The 20,187-nt window shown below is 39.8% G+C and overlaps 1 protein-coding gene across 6 annotated transcripts in view; it reads right to left on the reverse strand.

Moving 5' to 3' along the window:
• LOC121952532 (band 4.1-like protein 1) overlaps positions 1-19,426 on the reverse strand; it is a 111,518-nt gene extending 92,092 nt beyond the window's left edge. For all 6 annotated transcript variants that reach the window (XM_042499291.1, XM_042499307.1, XM_042499299.1 and 3 more), the window contains exon 1: positions 19,302-19,426. The gene's annotated coding sequence lies outside the window, so the exon portion shown is untranslated. The remainder of the gene's footprint in view (positions 1-19,301) is intronic.
• Between the last annotated feature and the right edge of the window lie 761 nt (positions 19,427-20,187).

The following is a 20,187-nucleotide window of genomic DNA, read 5'->3' on the forward strand; positions in this document are numbered from 1 at the left end:
TGACCACTGACAGCAAAAATCGCAGTAACTGTGGATTAGCATTCGGCAGAAGAATAACTTATTCCATTAAGGCAAAGATGATTGATTTACTTGAATGCTGTGTGGATGATACGCTGCGCGGCTGAATAGGGAGATGTGAGGAGTTGCCCCCAGTGTTTACTTTTTCTTCTCTCTTTTTTATTTTATTCAAACTAACACATTAGGAATTTGGCAAGAGAAGTGAGTGTTTCTACAAGACAGCGTTGCATTACAGAGAAAGAAGAGGAGAATGTGATATGATATAGAGTAAGAATATTCAACATGCTTTACCCAGGGGCCACTTGTGCAAATGCCAGGAGGCCCAGGGCCTGTTAACATGCAAACATTAATAATTTTGTCAGATAAAAATGAATAAGCATTAAAAATAAATGCGAAAAAAAAAGAAATTCAACCGTCCAAATTTCATTAAATAGACAGTTTTTTAATCTTTTGATGTTTATTCTGTCTTCACTCATATTTGCCAAGAGAACAACAGGTTAGATATATGCAGGGGCGTTTCTAGGATTTGAGGACATCTGGGGCTATCCCCCCTGACATCCAGACATCCCCCCTGCCCCCCTTTTTTTTTTCAAACAATGTTCCGATACAATTTCTACCTTCCAAATACCAATTCCTATTCCTGAAATTGCAGAACAGCTGATACCAAACAATAATTAGATACTTTTGTATTTTTTTTTTTTTTACAGATAACAGCTGTATATTCTCACCCTGTATGGATGTAAAATGATTGCTGTTATTGCTGGCTCAAAGCTCAGGCTAAACAGAATAACATAAATAATTACATGCAGAGAATGAGCACTGTACGATTTTCTTTCATTATCAAGTTTACACTGCGTTGCACTTTTTTTTGTTTTTGATTTTAGAAAAAACTCCTGTTTTAATGCAGTTGTCAATCTACTTTAAAGGTTATTAGTAAATTTTGTGGTATTGGATTGGTGTGTATACTGTATTTGTATTGTGTATTTGCTGGCATTTTAGGCATGTCTGATACTGATATCTGTATTGAAACAACCCACAAAGCTCTGTTTTGATCACTTTATGCATTCTGGCAGTTTATTTAAAGTCAAAGCAGCAAAAAAGAAAATTTCATTTTGAATGCCAAAATGGTTAGCAGGCCACCCAGCACCCTATCAGGGGCCTGATTTGGACCGTGGGCCGTAAGATGAGTATCACTGATATAGAGGAACATGATTCAAGGGGACAGATTTAGTATTTTGCACCTCATTCTCGATGCTATCTTTGCCCTGTGTTTCCACGTGTTAATTATCAAACAGGCACACCCGCCTAAAAGGTTGGATTGCCTGGTATCTGAGGATCAATCTGCATACAGAACACTAAGGTGGGGCTCGACGGGTCTTTAGGCCCACCAAGAAATTACCAAACATTTGACATACAAATTGACCTTTTATCCTCTGCTGTCTCTCTCACTCCAAAGTAGATCCAGTCCGATAGCATCCTCCACTGTCATTGCAACTTTTTATGCAAGAGAATTGAGAGCAAGTTCCCAATCATGTCATGCAAGATATTTTTACATATTTTCTATAATCAATATTTTTTGTGTGTAATGGAAGGATCACATGACTATGTATAGTGTGAAAGGGGTCATTTGTAATGGTGTAGCTACAGGGTATTATCAATGGACTCCCCTCAGCTCCATTGGGCTTTTAAGAATTCTTTATCTCACTGCTTTTTGTTTGTTTGTTTGTTTGTTTTTTTGTTGTTGTTTTTGTACAACTTTGAAACTTTACTAGTGTTATTTGTTCTCATTGCTCTCATCAGCATTATTTCCAGCAAGCAGCTCTGATAAACAAATAATGCACAGCCTGCCCAGCACTAAACAGCAGGCAAAGAAAGTCAGCAACTAACTGTCTGAGAGTTGAGCACTTGGCAGCTAGAAAGCCAGATATTCCCGGCGCAGACCAATGCAGAGCTAAAAAAGTGAATATAAACTCATCAGGTGAACAAACACGAGTTTGAATGCTAATGTTACTCCAAATTTGCAACTGTTTGCTTAAACATTCACCAGATCAACTTTATCAGCTGATGCAGGTTTATGTGAATGTGTATCTAAAGTGAGCAGCCACGGCCGGCCAGCAGAACCTGAGAGCAGGCGTCAAAAACGCCGCCTGGTCAGTGGTCCTCAACATCAGATACAGATGCACGAGTCACCCTTTAGCATCTGTGTGAGAAACAACAGGCTTTCAACCAACTCCAATGTAAACCCGACTGCAGCATTATAAAGCACTGCAGGGATGGCTTTTTTTTGAAGGCTGACCCAGAAAAAAGTGTTGCCCAGGTTCCCTGAACGAAAAAGTATTTCCAATGTATTTTGGGTTAATTTACATTTCACATAATTACACGTTGTGTTTGACAAGATAATCTTCACAAATGAACACCACTTGATGCATTAATGCAATCACAAAAACCAAAAGTTAGGCTAAAAACTAACCACACCATGGTCGCATAACTTAAAAGTCACCATGACAACGAGGCTGTTTTTAAGACAGATGTGGGGTATTTATTGATGTATTTTACGCCAAAGAACAAAACATGAAAGTCTATTCAGCTTGTGTTACCTGCAAACCTTATTTCAGACATCTAAAAAACCCATTCAAAATTTTTACTTATCCTGTTTTAGGATTAATTCCTGCATCACTCTATTAGACGTTAAAATCAAGGGGTCGGAGGATAGATGGATAGGTCCAACAAGTACAGGACTTTGACCCAGAAGATCGGTGTTGGTGTCCCATGTGAAAGCAAAAGTCATCCTTGTGTTATTTTGTCATGTCAGTTATATTATGTGAGTCATTAGTCACGTGCGTCGACAAACATCAACCATGACCTTTTCGTAACTCCTAAGTAGTTTACTTACCTAAAGCTAACGGCCTATCCCCTGCATAAAGTTATAACACAAAAACCGGCCCCGGCATCATTAAAAAGACACCGTGGCTTCTGTCCAAGTGTCAAATATGACGAGTAGAGATTAGATTACATTGCAAGACATGAGAGGCTTTGTGGGAGCTAAAGAGAGGCACACAGTACAAAAGGATTGCAGTCAGACTGAAGGTTTTGCTAGAAGCCCGCTTGCTGCTCCTTCTCTGAAGTAGTGTGCCTATTTCCAGTCAACAGTCCAGTCTGATGGTATGATGTGAATATGAATTAGGGTTGCATAAACATTGATCCTCAAAAGTGGGACTTCCTAATGAAATCTTTCTCTGTTTTTATCACTAATAGTACATTTCTTTCTTGACGTTTCAAGACACAAAGAAAACTAAATATGAACACTAGAAACTAAGAAGCACTTCTAAGTGAGAAACGGTCCCGGAAATATGAAAAATTAAAACGCGAATGTAATACGTATGAATTATGAAACGCGTTTTTCAAACAGAGAGTTGCACAATTAGGTGCAAGGCAACACAGAGAAGTGAATAATGATGGTCCTCTCCTGCCTCACCCATCCATGCACACTTGTTCTCGTGTTCATGGCTGCGATGAGGGCGTATCGATCCCAGTGAAATGTCAAATGTGTCATCGAGACAGTGCTTGAGTTATCTAATTTGCTTTGTTTGTTTATCTATTTGATAAATGTAATGGCAGCATGCAGCCCATCTTGGCTGAGATTGTGCGGAGGCGGATGGAGGAGCAACTGCACAAAGTCTGCAGATTATTGACTAAATCCTCATTTTGCAAGAAAAACATTTACCCGGTTACAGCTTCCAAAAAATATCCAATAAACACATCTGTCACATTTGTCAGGTGTTTAAAACATTTGGAAAATACAGTCCTTATTTCACTTAAATACTCTAATGACTGAGCATGCTGTCCAACCTGTTAACACAAAACATAATTATCCTCATGTCACTGGACACAACACCTTTTCCATCTTGGGAAACAGGATTATTGGTTTTTGAGAATTTGATGAGAAGATCAGTAACACTGCCACGTCTGTAAGCTTATGGTAAATACAGCCGGCAGCCAGTTAGCTTAGTTCGCACAAAGACTGGAAACAGAGGATTTGTCAGACAGTAACAAAATCCATCTTGGAGCACCTCTAATGCTGCATTCATGTAATGTCAGAAGGTCAGAGTTTCTGAGTTTCATTCTTCTGACTTTGTTGTGTTTATGTGCTTTGAGGTCTTAAAGTGGCAAGAATATGGAATATGGAAGCTATACAAATTGCAATTTAATGTTAAGGGCATTAAAACAAGAGGTTAATAGCTGTTTCCAGTTTATTTACATTTTAAAATATTTATTTTTTTATATATTACACTTTGCATGTGATCACTGACCTTTGTGATGTCAAGTCCGCAACCCATGTTATAAAAAAATGTTTGTTCGTATACTCACCTGCCATGCTTTAGTTAAAAAAAACTGATTGCTTGCCACAGCTAATACATGCACATATGAAAAATTGTGCAACTACTAAAAGTAAATGGCGGCTACAAGAAACAAAATAATGAAATATATACTTTTTTAATTTTCCGTAAATTCCGCCATTTCTTTGGCCCATAAACGTCACTTAAACGTCACAAATCTGCATCTTCAAAATTTCAAAATTCAAAATTTTACGACTTTGGAGGGCCGTCCATGTGCTTGTAATTTGTGAATACAGTAAATACAATATTTTCAAGGAACAAAAGAATGCAGCATAATGCACTTTAATTCACAAAGGTGGGGGACTTAAGTAAATGCAGTTGCTAAGGTTAGGCTATAAATGAAATGCTCTACAGTTGGATGACTTAATAGAGCACTCCAGTAATGAGTCTGTAGTCACATTAAGCCACTTGTTAGCAACCACCTTTTATTAAGACACACAGAAACTTCAAAATTCACAATTAGGCGTATTTACTGACTTTTTTTTTTTTTTTCTGTAAAGCAAAATGTGAAAGCATAAACAGACCTCATTTCTGGCATCTACCAAAAACATTCACACTGCAATAATAAAAAAGCCTTACCTTTGAGATCAGGGAACAAGTGATAACATGCTAACTCATTTCTGGGTTTTAGAATTTATTCCTGAACCACTCTCTTATCAAATAAACATTTTTTGAAAGTGTGAGCCTATCTCTTTAACCCTTCAGTGGTCCAGTAATAATGGCAGAAACACCTATGCTGCCTTTCAATTTTTTAATCCAGAGTTCTGGGCGACTCATACGTCCTTGAGTGATGGCTGGCTCCTTGGGAAAAGACAGTGTAGCTACAAGTCAGACAGGCCTAAAATAATCAGCGAAGCTCACAGACAGCCAGAGGCTAAAATAAGGGTGGTGTCAGGCACACTACAGAACAAGCAAAATAGAGTTCTTGACTAATGGTGAGCAGTGATGACTCAGGTGTGTAGAGACACAGTCAAGTTTGCTCCTGGGCTAAACAGTAAGTGACCAGAAGCACTAACATCCATTTCTAAATACAGTCCCACTCCAAAAACAAACAAAAACCTGGACTTCTTTTGTTAAGTGTTACAGAAGCGGTTAACAGGAAGCTGCCAAATTACATTAAACACTTGAATTAGGTTTGTCTTTATCCAGCTCCAGTGAGTTTAATTCTTCGTAAAACCCTACCTTGTGGGAGAGAGTTATTCCATTTTCTGGATAAATCCACACATGATTTATTCTCCTGATGTGCAATTAAAGCAAGGGAGCAGATATGCCATAAAAAGAATGACAGAGTGCTACTGAGGAAAAGCAGAAATATATATAATCCCAGCAACAATGTGACAGTGCACCGTTTCACTCCCACATTTCCCTATCTGTTACGCAACATGTGCAAATGCAAACCACTTTGCAAGGGAAACATTTACGGCGAGAGCTTCCCACTCGCTTTTGAGAAAAATAAATAAGAGCAAAGACAATATCTTGAAGAATTCCTCGGCTTTTATCGTTCACCGATTTCATATTCCTCCACAGATATGACTTCCAATAACGGTCTTTTCTCATCTTGTTGTATGTTGTCAACGGAGTACAAGGTGTGATAAAACACCTGCAAACCCTTCCCAACATTATATCATATTTTTTTAAAAAACAGCATTGATGTTCTTTTGCAGTTCATCTTGGTGGAAAGGATAAAGTGTGAGCCGATGAATTATCAGCATTCAGTGATTTTATTTTGTTTTTCTCTTTCTAAATGCAACAGGGAGCTGAATAATATACATAAATCTGTATCATTGTTGCTTTTAGAACTCAGTGCATCTTTAAAGGAGCTTTTTCCCATTTCTAAAATAAGAGTGTTTTTTAATATAGCTCTGAAATGTGCTTGAGGATAGCAATACATAACATCAAACTGACACTGTGGGTGTAAAAGCCATCTGCTGATTATTTCCCAGTGTTAAAGCACAGTGTAAAAGCAGGGTTTAAAACAACCTTTTCTTACAGTCTTGCCTTCCTCCAAATATTTTATTCCCCACTCATAGCAAATTAAAAGCTCAGATCCCCGATTGTTGCACAGAGCCCCAAAGATCACAGCCACAGTTTCTGTATTCCACCTGTGGCACACATTTTCCCCCTGTCCAACAAACTGCCACCATGTAACACAAACCGTGTATTCTTTTGGGAACCTTGTGGACTAGCAGTTGGTGCAGAGAGAGTACTGGGCAATATTTGGAGCTTTGGAGACTCTGAAAAGTAAAAAAAATATTCCCTCAGGTTATCATGTGTCTTGTGACTTTATTAGTCTAAAAGAAAAACAGACAGTACTTTTAATGTATCCATAATAACCCTCTCTTTTCTATTTTTAACTAAAGTTTTAATATGTTTGATGACACATCTTGCACTAAGAGATGTACCAGCATACATTTTCCATTTTTTATTGTTTTTTTTTAATATCCCAGACTAGTGATTAGCATTTTTGCATTGACATTTCTTACTCTGAAAGTAACTAGGCCCATTAGTAATTTCTATCAAACTATATTCTTGTGTTTTTTTTCAGTTCCTTAAAGTTTGATGCAAGCAAGCTAGCCAATCTAGGTAGTAGTAGGGGAGAGAGGGGTCAGTTGGGACAGAGGGACAGTGCCTTTTTAGAAATTTAGAAAGCAACTATGCCTATGCCATTTACTATGCCTAAACTCAGTCACACTTTCTTCACTTTTAACCTAAAAGTGGAGAGCTTCCAACTATTCCTTACATCTTATTCACAGCTCTGAAATCTACAGCTTGTGTGTTAATTGTTGGCTCTTTTGGTATTTTTCTACTATACTGTTTTTAGTTATGCAAAATAAAAACAAAGAGCTTAAAATCTGATTGTCTGGCTTATCAGTTGATGCTAGTGTTATCTGAATTTTTGTTTGTAGCTATAGCACAGGAGACAAAAGTGTGACTGCTCTCCCTGAAAGAATTGTTTACAGTATTTATGTTGTTACGAATCAACAACAGTAGACAAAAACAAAACAAAAGCTTTTCCTAACTGAATAAGACCCACTGTGAAGTCAATAAGAATCTTCTCTAAGAAACCCTTTTTTGCCCCTGCAAAATCCCGTGATGTAAATACATTAATCTTCAATTTCTTAGTTTTTTTTTTTTTAAGCCCAGAGTAATGTGTACCCTCTTTTCCCAGCTATCACCAGGAGGTGGAATTTGGAGAAAAATGCACGCCTCGTGAGTTGCATTTAACAAAACTGCCTTTATTGTTTGGGTTGGGCTTTAAAAAACTTGATACATTGTTGGCAGACATTTATGTCTGTTCATTGATTAAATTGTTTTCATTTTGTTCAAGAGGTCTGTGAGTAATGGAGAGTTATTTTGTGTTGATACAAAAATGTACCAACTGACCCCATTCTCCCCTTCATTGACTACCCAGTTTTAAAGTATATTATTATACACCATTAAAGAGCTTGTGTTATTCAGAGAAAGCCAAGATTTTTTGCATTTTGTGAACTGATTTTCAAAAATATTGACCTGTACGTTTTACTAAAGTACATTAGTAGGGCAGCTAGTCCATCTAGTTAGCCAATTTTTCTTTCATTATGCAGTCACCTGTTTGGTCATTTTTAAGCACTACCACTCAATACTCAAACACATCAAGCCTGTGTGTGTCTTTTGGCTTTCACTTAAAGAAAACTATTTTCTCTGCCCTGTCCAGGAGCTGTGGGAGTTGTTGTCCCCTTTTGTCCACACCTGAGCTGACCACTGACCAGTTCAGCAGAGGAACAGAAGCAGATCAGAGGAGACTGAAACAGGCTTTTCACCCTCAGTCAGCACACAGAGAAAGAGAGAGGCAGTGGGCATACATCCAGTCCCTAGCTTCACTCTAGTGTTTGTATAGAGCCATTCATCTCCTTATTAGGATCAGTGCTGGGCCTGAAAGGAAGCTACAGGAGCTCTCTGTGTTATTGGTGTCAGTGTCAGGGGTTTTGAAAAGATGCTGAACAAGGAGCTCAATGCTATTTGTTAAAGTATAGACGGGGAGAGACACAGAGAAACCAAGGCTGAAAAAGCAAGTCGATAAAGAACATTTTAAAGTTGTCTGGTAAACTTTTCAGGGTAGAGCCAGCCGTTTGCCAAGCACCACTACTATGTGGACAACAGAGTGTGGTTTGCTAGATGGCAGCTGAAAGCCAACACCAAGCATCTGAATCAGTGGACTGGAGTGTTTGGCAGCGCAGCATGCTGCTGGCGTAGAAGTGTCTGGTGAGATTGCAGCATGAAAACTGCTACCAGAGGGACATCCATCATGGCATGAATTATAAAGGAGCCTCTCATTATCGCTGCCAACATAAAAACAAAAGAGAAGAAAAATCGATGACTGACAGAGAATCCATTAATGATCAGTACGTGCAGAGTTAACATTTTACCGGCCCCAAAAAAATGCTCTAAAAACCATGGAGCAATTAGCAAAAAGCCCTCAGTTGAAAAAAAAACCCAGCCGATTATCACAGAAGATGCTGCTAATGCCAAAACAATGAGTGGTTTCTGCAACTGAGGAGTGGCCTTACAACTCTTGAGTGCAGGTGGGGAGGAAATGAGAGTGTTGTGCAGGGTGCGATAACAACATGATTGATCAAAAATTAAACACACAGCAGTTTCAGGCAGAAGTCAGCCACGTCTCCAAAAAATTACATTTATATGCAACTAATTTGAAACACAAAATATGTTTGAGGGAAATTGCCAAGAAAATTACGTGGTCTTTTAACATAATGAGGCAGGATATTCCTATGCACTTTGTGTATATACCTATGAAAAGCATTGCACCAGAATTCACATCCTACCACCAGATGAATGTTCTGACGGAAGTAAAGGAGGAAGTAGAATAAAGAGTGAAAGTCCCATGAAGTGTAGGTCCGGCTTGTCCATGGGTCAAACAATTTCAGGACTTTCCCCCAAGAGACCAGTGTTTGTGCCTCATGTTAAACCAAATAACCTTTGACTTATTTTAACATGATGACACCCAACCATGTTTCTTTTTCTAAACCTAACTAAGAAAACTTCACTTTCCAAGACCTAATAACATAACTTCCTTAAACATTCCTAAACTTAACCTACATAATTTTACTTTTATAAAGCTAACCTAGGTAACTTAACATTCCTAAACTTAACCAAAGTAACTTAACGTTCCTAAATTTAACCTAGATGACTTGACGTTCCTAAACTTAACATCCGTAACTTAACGTTCAATTTTAACCTACGTAACTTAACATTTCTAAACTTCACATTCCTAAACTTAACCTACACATCTTAATGTTCTGAACTTAACCTCCATAACTTAAAGTTCCTTAACCTCACCTACATAACTTAATGTTCCTAAACTTTAGACTACTTAACTTGGCACTGATTCATTAGATGTCATACATACATTTTTCTTATCATATCAATGTATGTGGATGAATGAGGAAATGTCACTAATTAGTGTACCTAATTCACAAGCTGCAAAAATTTGAGGTATCAAAGAAATGTTCACTGTAAACATATTTGATTGGTTTTATGCCAAAATAGGCAGACTTCAACACACTGTTCACTTGTAGTAACTATAGCATTCTTTTCTTTTTTTATTTCCTCCTGAAAACATTTAACCAACATCACAATATTTCCCTAACCTTAAACAAAGTGCTTGTTGCCTAAACCTAAGCCACCATCCACATCGACCATGACTGTGAATAAGTGTAGTCCAGAAAAAGTCAAAGAAACATTGTCTCTAGTTCAAACAGCAATTACACTGTCACCAAAACATAATTATAAAAACAATTTAGTAATACAAAAATGTAATTCTGGGGGTTGCAGGGGTTGACCGCCACAAAATACAAAAGGTTTTCTCTACAAACCATTGCTGCTTAGTGCGCATGACTTTGGGATTTGTTGTAAACTGTATTCTGGCTTTAGTATCGACACATTCCCAGCAAGGCTGGCTAATGATGCTGCAGCAGAAATCACTTTATGATTTCATCAAGAAGCTCGCTGCAGATGCAAGTGCCTGCTCTGATTATAAATCAACCGTCTTATTAATGAGGTGAGAGGATGCTTATTGGCACACAGAGGAACAAGGCAGTAAAGGGGAACAACAGAGCATGCAGCTCAAACAAGTATGAAGGCTATACTGCATGAGCTGTAGTTACACTTACCGTAACTCAATGTGAGCTAAATAGTGGAGCTAATTCTTCTGAAGCAAAGAACTTTTTTTTTTTTTTAAATTTACAACAAGATATTCGACTCTTGCATTTGTCAGTATAACAGCGTGTAGACTTTTCTCTGACAGTTCATCACAGTGAAGATCATGTGTACTTTTATGTTTTGTGATGGTGGCATGAGTTGAGAGTGCAAATTAATGCAAGTTTAAAACATTATGGCTGCTTTGATAGTAGCAGATTTCAAACTGTGAGGTGCTCCCTGTGTAGAGACAGTTAACAGGGGTGCGTAGAGGGGCAGACATGAAGCAAAGAGATACTGCGTGAGGAGAGAGGGACAGGTGCATGCCAGTGTTCAAAAAACAACAGGAAGTGAATTATTGTAGTTTGTCCTGCTGATTTGGCTGCTCACCAACAAAGTCAACAGTTTTGGCAGCAGCTGTGGCTGTGACATACACATCATGCAGGCAATTCATTTACTTTAAAACCCTTAATAACTGATTGCTGCAATTTGCATCCAAACTACTTCTCTGACTCCTAACCCTGTCAATCCTGAACACAGAGACATGATAATACATATTTTTAGATTCAGTGTGACACCCACAGATGTCATTTTATCTCTGATGTACATCCTGGAAAGAGTTCCAGAAATCTGCTTAGACCTATAAGAAAAAAGCAATAACTTCAGTATCAAAGTAATCCAATAACAGCGGCCTGTAACATCTATGGGTATACTGTAAAAAAGCACTGATAGCTCATAGTGTTGTCAAAAATATTGATCTATTGATGCATTTCTGAATATTCAAAACTGTTTCGATACTGATTTATGCATTATCATTACAACATTACCAACGCACTTCCTCACTCTCTCTTATTGTTGATGTTTACTGCAAGCAACTGGAATTACTACCTCTTGGTTTTATCCCTCCGAAAACCAGTCAAGTTGCAGTTACAGTTTACATCCATGTCTGTCCAAACTCATATGTAGCCATGACAGCTGTCAAAGCTTCAAATTTGGATTTTGTTGCTAGGAAGAAAATTATAAAAAAAATGAATGCTTCACACACATCTTCAACCTGGCACGAACTACGCAATCAGCACAGTTTCAAGATTAGTGTCACCCATTCAGTATCGGACCAAATGCCTTACCTTCTTCTCCTGAGTTAGAACATTACACAGAACAGAACATTAAAATGTCACAGTGAAGTGACCTTTGATCTTTTGGTTATAAAACATCATTACCTCCTCATTTTATCCTATTAGACATTTGTGTGAAATTCTGCCATAATTACATGAATATATATATATATTCATATTAATTCTTGAGTTCAGGACAAATTTTTTTTTTTTTTTTTGAGGTTCCCGTGACCTTGGCCTTTGACCTCTGACCACAAAAATTAATATAGTTCATCTTTGAGTTCAAGTCAACATTTGTGCCAAATGTATAGAAAGTTAGCATTTCCAATATGACAACACTAAACGCTAATTCTGCATAGTTTCATTAGTGCCAGTGCCAATTTGCCAAGAATGAAATGGTCAACATGACTAATAACATGACAAGACACACCACATACAGAAGAAATGTCATTTATAATCTAAAAATGTAACACGCTGATGGGGGTGTGATGGAAGAATGACTATGTACACACATACAATGTATTTCTGCATTGTGTGTATGCGTTCGCACCCACACACATTACAGTTGATACTTTGCTATGCTGCAAACACAGCAATATGCAAGACTGTGCAACATACCAAAATGCATGAAGCACACAGAGAACACACAGGAGATGCATCACACGTGTCAACAGATTATTACTGAGAGCTGTAAACAAACACAGCAAGTGTGAGCGTACAAAGTGTAGAGTAATGACTGCAGCTGTGTCTGGATCTGCCTCCCAACCTGTCTGACCAGTTTAGAAGCCACACGACGGGCCAACAGGGACTGGGAGTAGTCTGTGTATCTACTCCTCCACAGACCACTGCAACAAACTACGCTAACGCGACCCTTAATTTCTCTCCCTGAGAAAAAGCGGCTGCTATCCAATGTGCAGACAGACAGCCACAGTCCGCATGCAGACTACTCCCACCTGCTTCACTGGGCATTTGGCAAACAATCATCCTTTAATAATTTAATATTTCACTAATTACCAATGAAATATAATGCAGGGTCAGAGCGTAGCCACCTTCCTCAGCAGAGTTGCATATCTCATTAACCACATACAGCAGCAACAGTTTTTAATCACAGTACAACTACCATGGGACCATCGTCCTCACACTTCACTTTATTATACCTCCATCATGCTGTTAAAAATAAAATTGTGCAAATCTGGGTTTTTCCTCACTAGCAGCAGCAGTAAGTGTGGTATTGTAGTGAATTTTTGGCAGCTCTAATCTCTCCTAATCCTTTTTTTAGGTCTTGTATTATGTATTTATAAATAGTTTGCACTAAGATCGACCTTAGCACAGACTATTTTTCCCCTCAATTCACCAGCTTACCACAATGTGCAGGCAATTGCACACACTCTAATCATCGGGGAAATGGACGCACCAACAATGGAATTAGGCTTCCTCCACAACTGTTGAATGCAGAGGCTCTAATTAAAGATTGCCAAGTGTGAAGTGGCCAAAAGAAAACAATGGCTGCTGGCTTGGTTTGTTGGAGGAGGCCAAAATAGCTGGAGAGGACTGTTTCCACTGCAGACCACATTGAAGGCACCAGAAACAGCCTCAGAAGATGTATTGTCTTTCCCCACAACTTTGCCTGAAATATAAATTCGGCTTTACTGCGGGGAGGCAAAAATGAGTGGCATTATGGGTATCATTGCACCAGATCAAAGCCAGACAACAACATGATGAGTCTCATCCTTGAGAGGCAGGGGATTTGTTCAAAGAAGGAAGTGGAGAGGGAGCGAGGGAGCGAGGGAGACGAGCGTAGGTATGCAAAGGAAGAAGAGGGGGGAAAAAATGGAGAACCTGCTGACTCACTGTAATCATCAGGCTGAGGCAAGCCGCGCTGCTGCTGCCGCCGCTGCCTCTCAGGGTAAAGCTCCCTGCCTCCCCTTCAGAAGGACAAAGTGATGCTTCCCATCAACTGTGAAGAGCTATATGACTGAAGGTGGGAAATAGAATGGTGAAATAAACCTGCCTCATGCCATGAAATAGCTTCTCTTTCTCTCCTCTCACATCCGAGTTCATACAGAATGATGCAATCTGAGGAAGGCGATAAATCGCTAAAAGCTGTGTGAGTAAAAAACCTAAGCTAAAAATAAAGCCCAGATCAGAGAGACAGCAACAGGATTGCAACCAGCTTGGTAAGAGACCCCTCAATAGGAGGAGATAGAGGGGATCTGACCGCCGCAAATACCTGTGGACAGTGTTGCTGGAAGCCCCAACAGGCTATCAAAGACCATGCAGTGAAACGATGTCATGTTTAAGTCCTATCAAGACTCTGACCGGATTGCAGCATATGCTGCATACTGATGAAACTCATACAATTCCCCTTAAAACAAAAGCACGCAGGCACCGTGATTACATTGGCTGCAGAATGTTGTGTTATCCTCTTTTGATTATTCCAAACAAAGCTGATAAAAAAGCATGTAAAACAGAGATTTGAGTCTAAGATTAGGCATATTGGGTAAACAAACACAAAGCTGCAGCGCACTGTATCACTGTAGTTTTGCAATTACAGCCAGCAATCAATGACACAGTGCTGCTCATCAGCTATCAGGTATCAAGTATTAGTTTCATGATGTGTAAACAATGTGTACGTGCATAAAGTCTTAGAGAGGACGTATTATGCTCATTTTTAGGTTCAAACCTGTATTGAAGGTTTGTAACAGAACATGTTTAATGCTTTAATGATCAAAAAAGACTTTTTTCCTTATACTGTCTGTGCTTGACCACCTGTATTTACCCATGTCTGAAACCTTATCTGCTCTGAATGGTCTCCCTCATCTGCACTGCAACAGAGAATAGTGGCAGTTTTTGCCTGAAAAATCATCAATAAAAGCTTCGAAACACAACCGAACATGTTCCAGCAGGAATCTGATCCAAATTTGGGGGGATATTAACAGCTTCAGTAGCCAAGATTACATATTTCCCTCTTGCTAGCATGTAGCTACTTGTAGCAGTGTACTAGCAGCAGCAAGAATGAATGTAACGGAGAATAGAGGTACTTTTACCAAAAGAAAATCACAAATAAATCACAAATAAAAGCTTTTTACAGACATCCTGACATGTTCCAGCAACAATATGATCCAAAATCAGACAGAAATTAACAGTAGCATGTAGCTACATGTAGCATACTTGCAACCAGAGAATTGACTGTGAGAATAGCAGCACTTTTTAATTTAAACACAAAAAACAACAAAGCTTCTTAACATGACCAGACGTGTTCCACCACGAATATGATCCGAAATTGTGCAGAAATTTACAACACCAGACCTTCAGATAATATATCTCCCTGAATTAGTAGCAACATGTGTACTGGCAGCCGGGGAATGACTCTAACAGAGAATAGCAGCACTTTTTCCATGAAAAATTACCAATAAAAGCTTTTAAACACAACTGGACATCTTCTGGCAGGAATAGGATCCAAAATCAGGGAGAACTTTACAAACTTAGCCACCAAGTTCACATGATTAGCTGATGTTATGTACTTACATTTAGTGTAATGGAACAGAAGACCACACAAAGAACTGTAGAGTAGAAAAACTATTTTGGAAAGTGTTCAGGGATTACTTGTACGCAGGTTTACATCATCACTGAAACTCTATCCACATTTAATATAAACATCCTTCATTGTAACACTATATATCAGGCAATATGGCATATAAGTCCCATTTAAATATTAATTTATAAGGATTAAGACTTCAGATATAGGACAGAAAACCTGCATTATAAACTGGGGGCAGGAAGTTTGCAAAATGATGGCATTCAGACTGGGAGGGTCTGCATTATTCCTGAGTTGCTTTTAAAGCTTGACTAAGACTAGCAACTGAAAGTTAGGATATCTCAGCAATTGTGGACCAGTTCTGACTTTTTCTACGAATCCTTTTCACACAAGTCCATCAGCCTTATTGTTTTGTAACTGTAAATCTGAACTCATATCAAATGTTGTCCTCCAAAATATGCATATGCATCAGCTTTTATCTTCCTTATCACGTCTTGTGTGCTACATGCATGCACTGTTTCCTATGAATCCCTTGTGTCTGGGTATGCAATTTGAATGCTGCATTGACAGAATGCAACACAATGAATGGGTTCTGCTGGAAATATAAATAGTATGAGAATGGGGGCTGCTATACTGACAATCCTATGGACAATATTATATATAATTTCATTCATCAGGTTAGAGAGGTTAGTTAAGGCACCTTAAAAGTACAGAAATACAAATGAGTGTGTGTGTGTTCGTGTATGTGTGTGTGTGCACGTGCGTACGTGTGCGTGTACGTGTGCATGTGGAATTGTGTGTGTGTATGCTAGTGTGATTGGTTGCTGGTGTTTAGCAGGCAGGAAGAGACGTGACCGTGCTCACCAGGCTACAAAAACATGGCGAGTCAAAGTACATTCAACTGGGCCAACAGCAATGACAAGTGCAGAACACACATACACCCACACCCACACACACACAGCCCCTGCATGCTTTGGCATCATCATCAGTAACATCAGGGTGACCCCGCACAATTATGCAGCATTCCCTGCATGTGCTAAGAGCTTTACAAAAGAAACTATGACTCAGGTTACGATGGCCACCTAAAGAATATTTTCCCTCTGTGACACTTGAGAAGCCAATAACGGAGAAGTCAATAAGAAATGGTTGAGTTCACTTGCAAGTGTGAGAAATGATTGCTTCCAATGAGACACAGAGGAGAGGAGGGCCGCTTCAGCCTCACTGGATGCCTCATACATGCTCATTTGAATTGCAAATTGTGGCAGGCAGCATGCTGGGCTGTGAAATCCCAGCAGCACCCTTGGGCATCTGAACTCACGCACCAACACTGACTTGTAGTAGCGCGACTTTGTGCAAGCATACACCACATTAAAACTGAAAAGGCATATGGAATATTTGAGCTGGATTCACTGTGATGCGTCTGAACTCTGTGATCATGAATTTATTTCGTAGTGCTGATGAGCAAACAGTGGAGAAAAATGGTGCTGCTGGGATGAGGTAATGGCTCCCTGGCATTTAAGAGGGGTGGGAGGAGAAGCATCAGGTGATACTCTGAGGGAGACTGGTTGGCGGGGGTGACTCGGCAAGCCTGACACAGCAGGCACAGGAGTGTCCGATGTTAACGACATAGATGCTGTGTGACAGCAGGTCTGCCAGATGAGGCTGACAGCGTGTGCGGCCTGAAGGAAGAGCGTGACAAAGTATTGTAAGCCCACCTGTACGGCTACAGGGTGCAGGCCACAGTGCTGCAGAGGAGCAGAGCCACACGTGGTGTGACTTGCAGAAATGCAAGGACATGACAAACCAATACAGTTAGAAATATAATAAGAGCCATTCAATAGAGCTTTTATGGAACTATCCTGGGAAATTTGCAATGCAAGTTGATTGCAAAAGACTTAAAGATCATCAAATTGCAAATGACTTATTAAAAAAGACACAAAGACATATAGTTGATGAAGCTAGCTAGAGGTGCACAACTATCAAGTAAATATCCCAATGGCCCAATAGTAAACTCAGCCTGTACATGGGCATAGATTCCAGGGGGAGGGGGGGGCAAAGGGGACATGTACCCCTCAATATTTAGAACCTGTGCATTTGTCCCATCAAACATTAACAGGAGTCACAGGTGACTTTTATCTTTACAAAACTAGAAATTTCCACCATACAATGATGCAGAAAAGGCACAAGTTGGTGAATAAAATTTCACCAGAATGTGCAAAAATAAAGAGATTCTTTGTCAACTGTCAACCAGCTTTGTATCGAAACAATGTGGGGAGTGTGTGTCAATGAAACATGGTTAACTTTCCTCAATCTAACCAGTGCATGAATCTAAGATGATGCAAAACTTGTCATCTGACATTGTTTCACTGACTCTTGGGCTGTTCCTCAAACTACGATGTGCTTTTGCATTTTTTGTTTTGCCCGCCACCCATGCCACCATTGCGGACACGAAGAGTATAAAAGTGGATCAAGAGACAGATCCGCCCCCTTCAAACTCAGACCAAACTCCGACCAAAACAAGATTATGTTACTGCACTGCTTATTTTTCATCTAAAATGTTTTTAGAAATATATTTTAGTGCCCTGTTTAGCTGTTTAGTGAGTGTTAGTGAACAAGAAGTGGGCGCCATACTGTTTCCTTCACAGTGAAAACAAAGGCTGAAAAAACTGAGATCAAACAGTAAAACTAAGCGGAGCTGAACCAAGTAGGAACCAAGATTTTCTTACTGAGTTTGTGTATCTTGCCTTGAATGGTTTCAGAAAAGTGTTTAGCTTACCATTTAACTGTAATACGAAATTGTTACCAGCAGGTGGCTATTGCATGAAATGAGTGTGCATTAATGTCACCTTCTGGCAAGACCATTTGTTGGTGTGGTGTGGCGCAGTGCATTCTGGTAGTTGTAGGTTTTCTACCTTTTGAAAAAAGCTTTTTCTCTGCCTTCTCTGGTCATGTAGCACCAATTTCAAAAGTATGTGTGTCTTTCTACTGCATAGCCAGCCTAATTTTATTATCTTTCATGGACTGAAATACTTTTTTACATGTTTGATTCTCTATATTTTCTAGTGGAAGACTCTCAAACCCAAGATTCCACATGTGCCCTCCAACTGTTGAAACGAAATTTACGCCCTTAGTTGACACATTCCTAATTAATACTGTATGTAATTCCACAAAAGCCAGGGGGGGCAAAGGTGAGACCATTTCCATACACGGACCTGCCAGAGCATGCAAGCAAACACAAGCAGAGTGGTGCTTCACCTCTGCAGCCACACATCTCCACAGCACTCAGCTGCAGTACGTATTTTACACCATTTACACATCACCGACAAATTATTACACTGAGTACAAAAGGGCCCAACACTATGAGCTACAAATTCTTCAAGTTTGCTTCAAAAGGCGAACACTTTGTGTGGTGGTGTTGATGAGAGGGTGTGACAATGGCAACACTGTGTAAGTCCTCAGTGTGTGTGCATCTGTCAGTGTTGCATAATTAGTGATGGGTGTGTTGGAAAATACACTGACTAAGGCAAAAGCAGATCCAGTTCACCCTGACAGGCTGAGACACAAACTGAAAGGAGAAGAAAACAGCTGATCTCTGCAGCTCACCACAACTTAAACAGACCTCGAAATTGAAAAAAATGAGGGCTATGGTATAGGTAGGACCATCATGTTTAGTCTTGAGTGGCTGTCCGGACAGGAGAGAGGACACTGGAGGGGGGGGGTCTAAGTACCTGGTTTGCTGTCAACACTGACAGAGCAAATGGGCTCAAAACGACGCAACAACTTGTTCTGCTTCTCCTTCATTCCCACAATATTCATCCCCCAGCACAGGACGGCAAGACAGCGGGCAAAGTCCATGCGAAAATGTACACATTTCACCGCTGCAGCTTGAAGCACAAAGAGAATATCACAAAGCGCCGCAATCATTGATGAATTACGCGTAAAACAAGGAAGCCTTCAAGACCGCGACATTCAACAAATCGTTTGGATTCATTACGACATGAGTAAACTAGCAGTGAAGGGGAAAAAATATGATCAACATACCCTCCTGTCAGACAGACATCCAGGGGAGGACCATGGATGGTGCGCACCGCGGGGGAGGTCAATCCTGCTCCTGCCGCCGCTTCGCGTTTCTTCCCCGGCTACAGGGAAAGGGAGTGTGTTGGTGTTTTGCCGGTGAAAAGCCTAATGAGAGAGGGAGGAGGAGGAGAGAGAAAGAGGGAGGGACACTGTCAGATGCAGTGAGGGAGTCAGGAGGGAGGAAGACGCACGCACACACACGTATACAGTCTGATGGGGGGAGGCGGGTAAAGCCAATTGTGTCATTCCTACAAAAATACCTCGCTCTGTCAACAAGTACTGAAATCTCAATAAACATGCGGAAATATTCCGGCACGATGACATAACCCCACATTGTTTCCACAAGCCGCTGCACCTACGTGTCAGTGATTTTTGTCAGGTACATGAATGAGGCAAATCGCATGAGCGCCATGAAAAAGAAAAAAAAGAAAATATAAAAAATATATATATAAATATATATATATATATATATATATGCGGAGGTTGGCTTATCAGTTTCCCACTGTGCCTGGTGAATCAACGTTCTATATATATTTGGATTGTTGGAGCGAGCTGGAGAAGATGTTTCATTTTTAGGCACACATCCCCTTCTCTTGCTTTTAATTAAATATTTAAAGCTTCGGCACTACATCAGAGGAGTTGCTGTTATTTCTCGCAGTGTCGTCAGGATGGCACAATCCCTTTGATTTCATCACTTAAGTCCACTGCTAACAAACGCACTGCCGCCGACTCCCCTCACCTTTGCATACAGAGATGATGAAATTTATTAGCACAAAGGGCAGCGAGTCGCCCACTGCTGTAAACAAAAATAATAACAGGAAGCAATATGCGGAGGTTGGCTTATCAGTTT

This window comes from Plectropomus leopardus, chromosome 2 (assembly GCF_008729295.1).
Source record: "Plectropomus leopardus isolate mb chromosome 2, YSFRI_Pleo_2.0, whole genome shotgun sequence".
NCBI lineage: Eukaryota > Metazoa > Chordata > Actinopteri > Perciformes > Serranidae > Plectropomus > Plectropomus leopardus.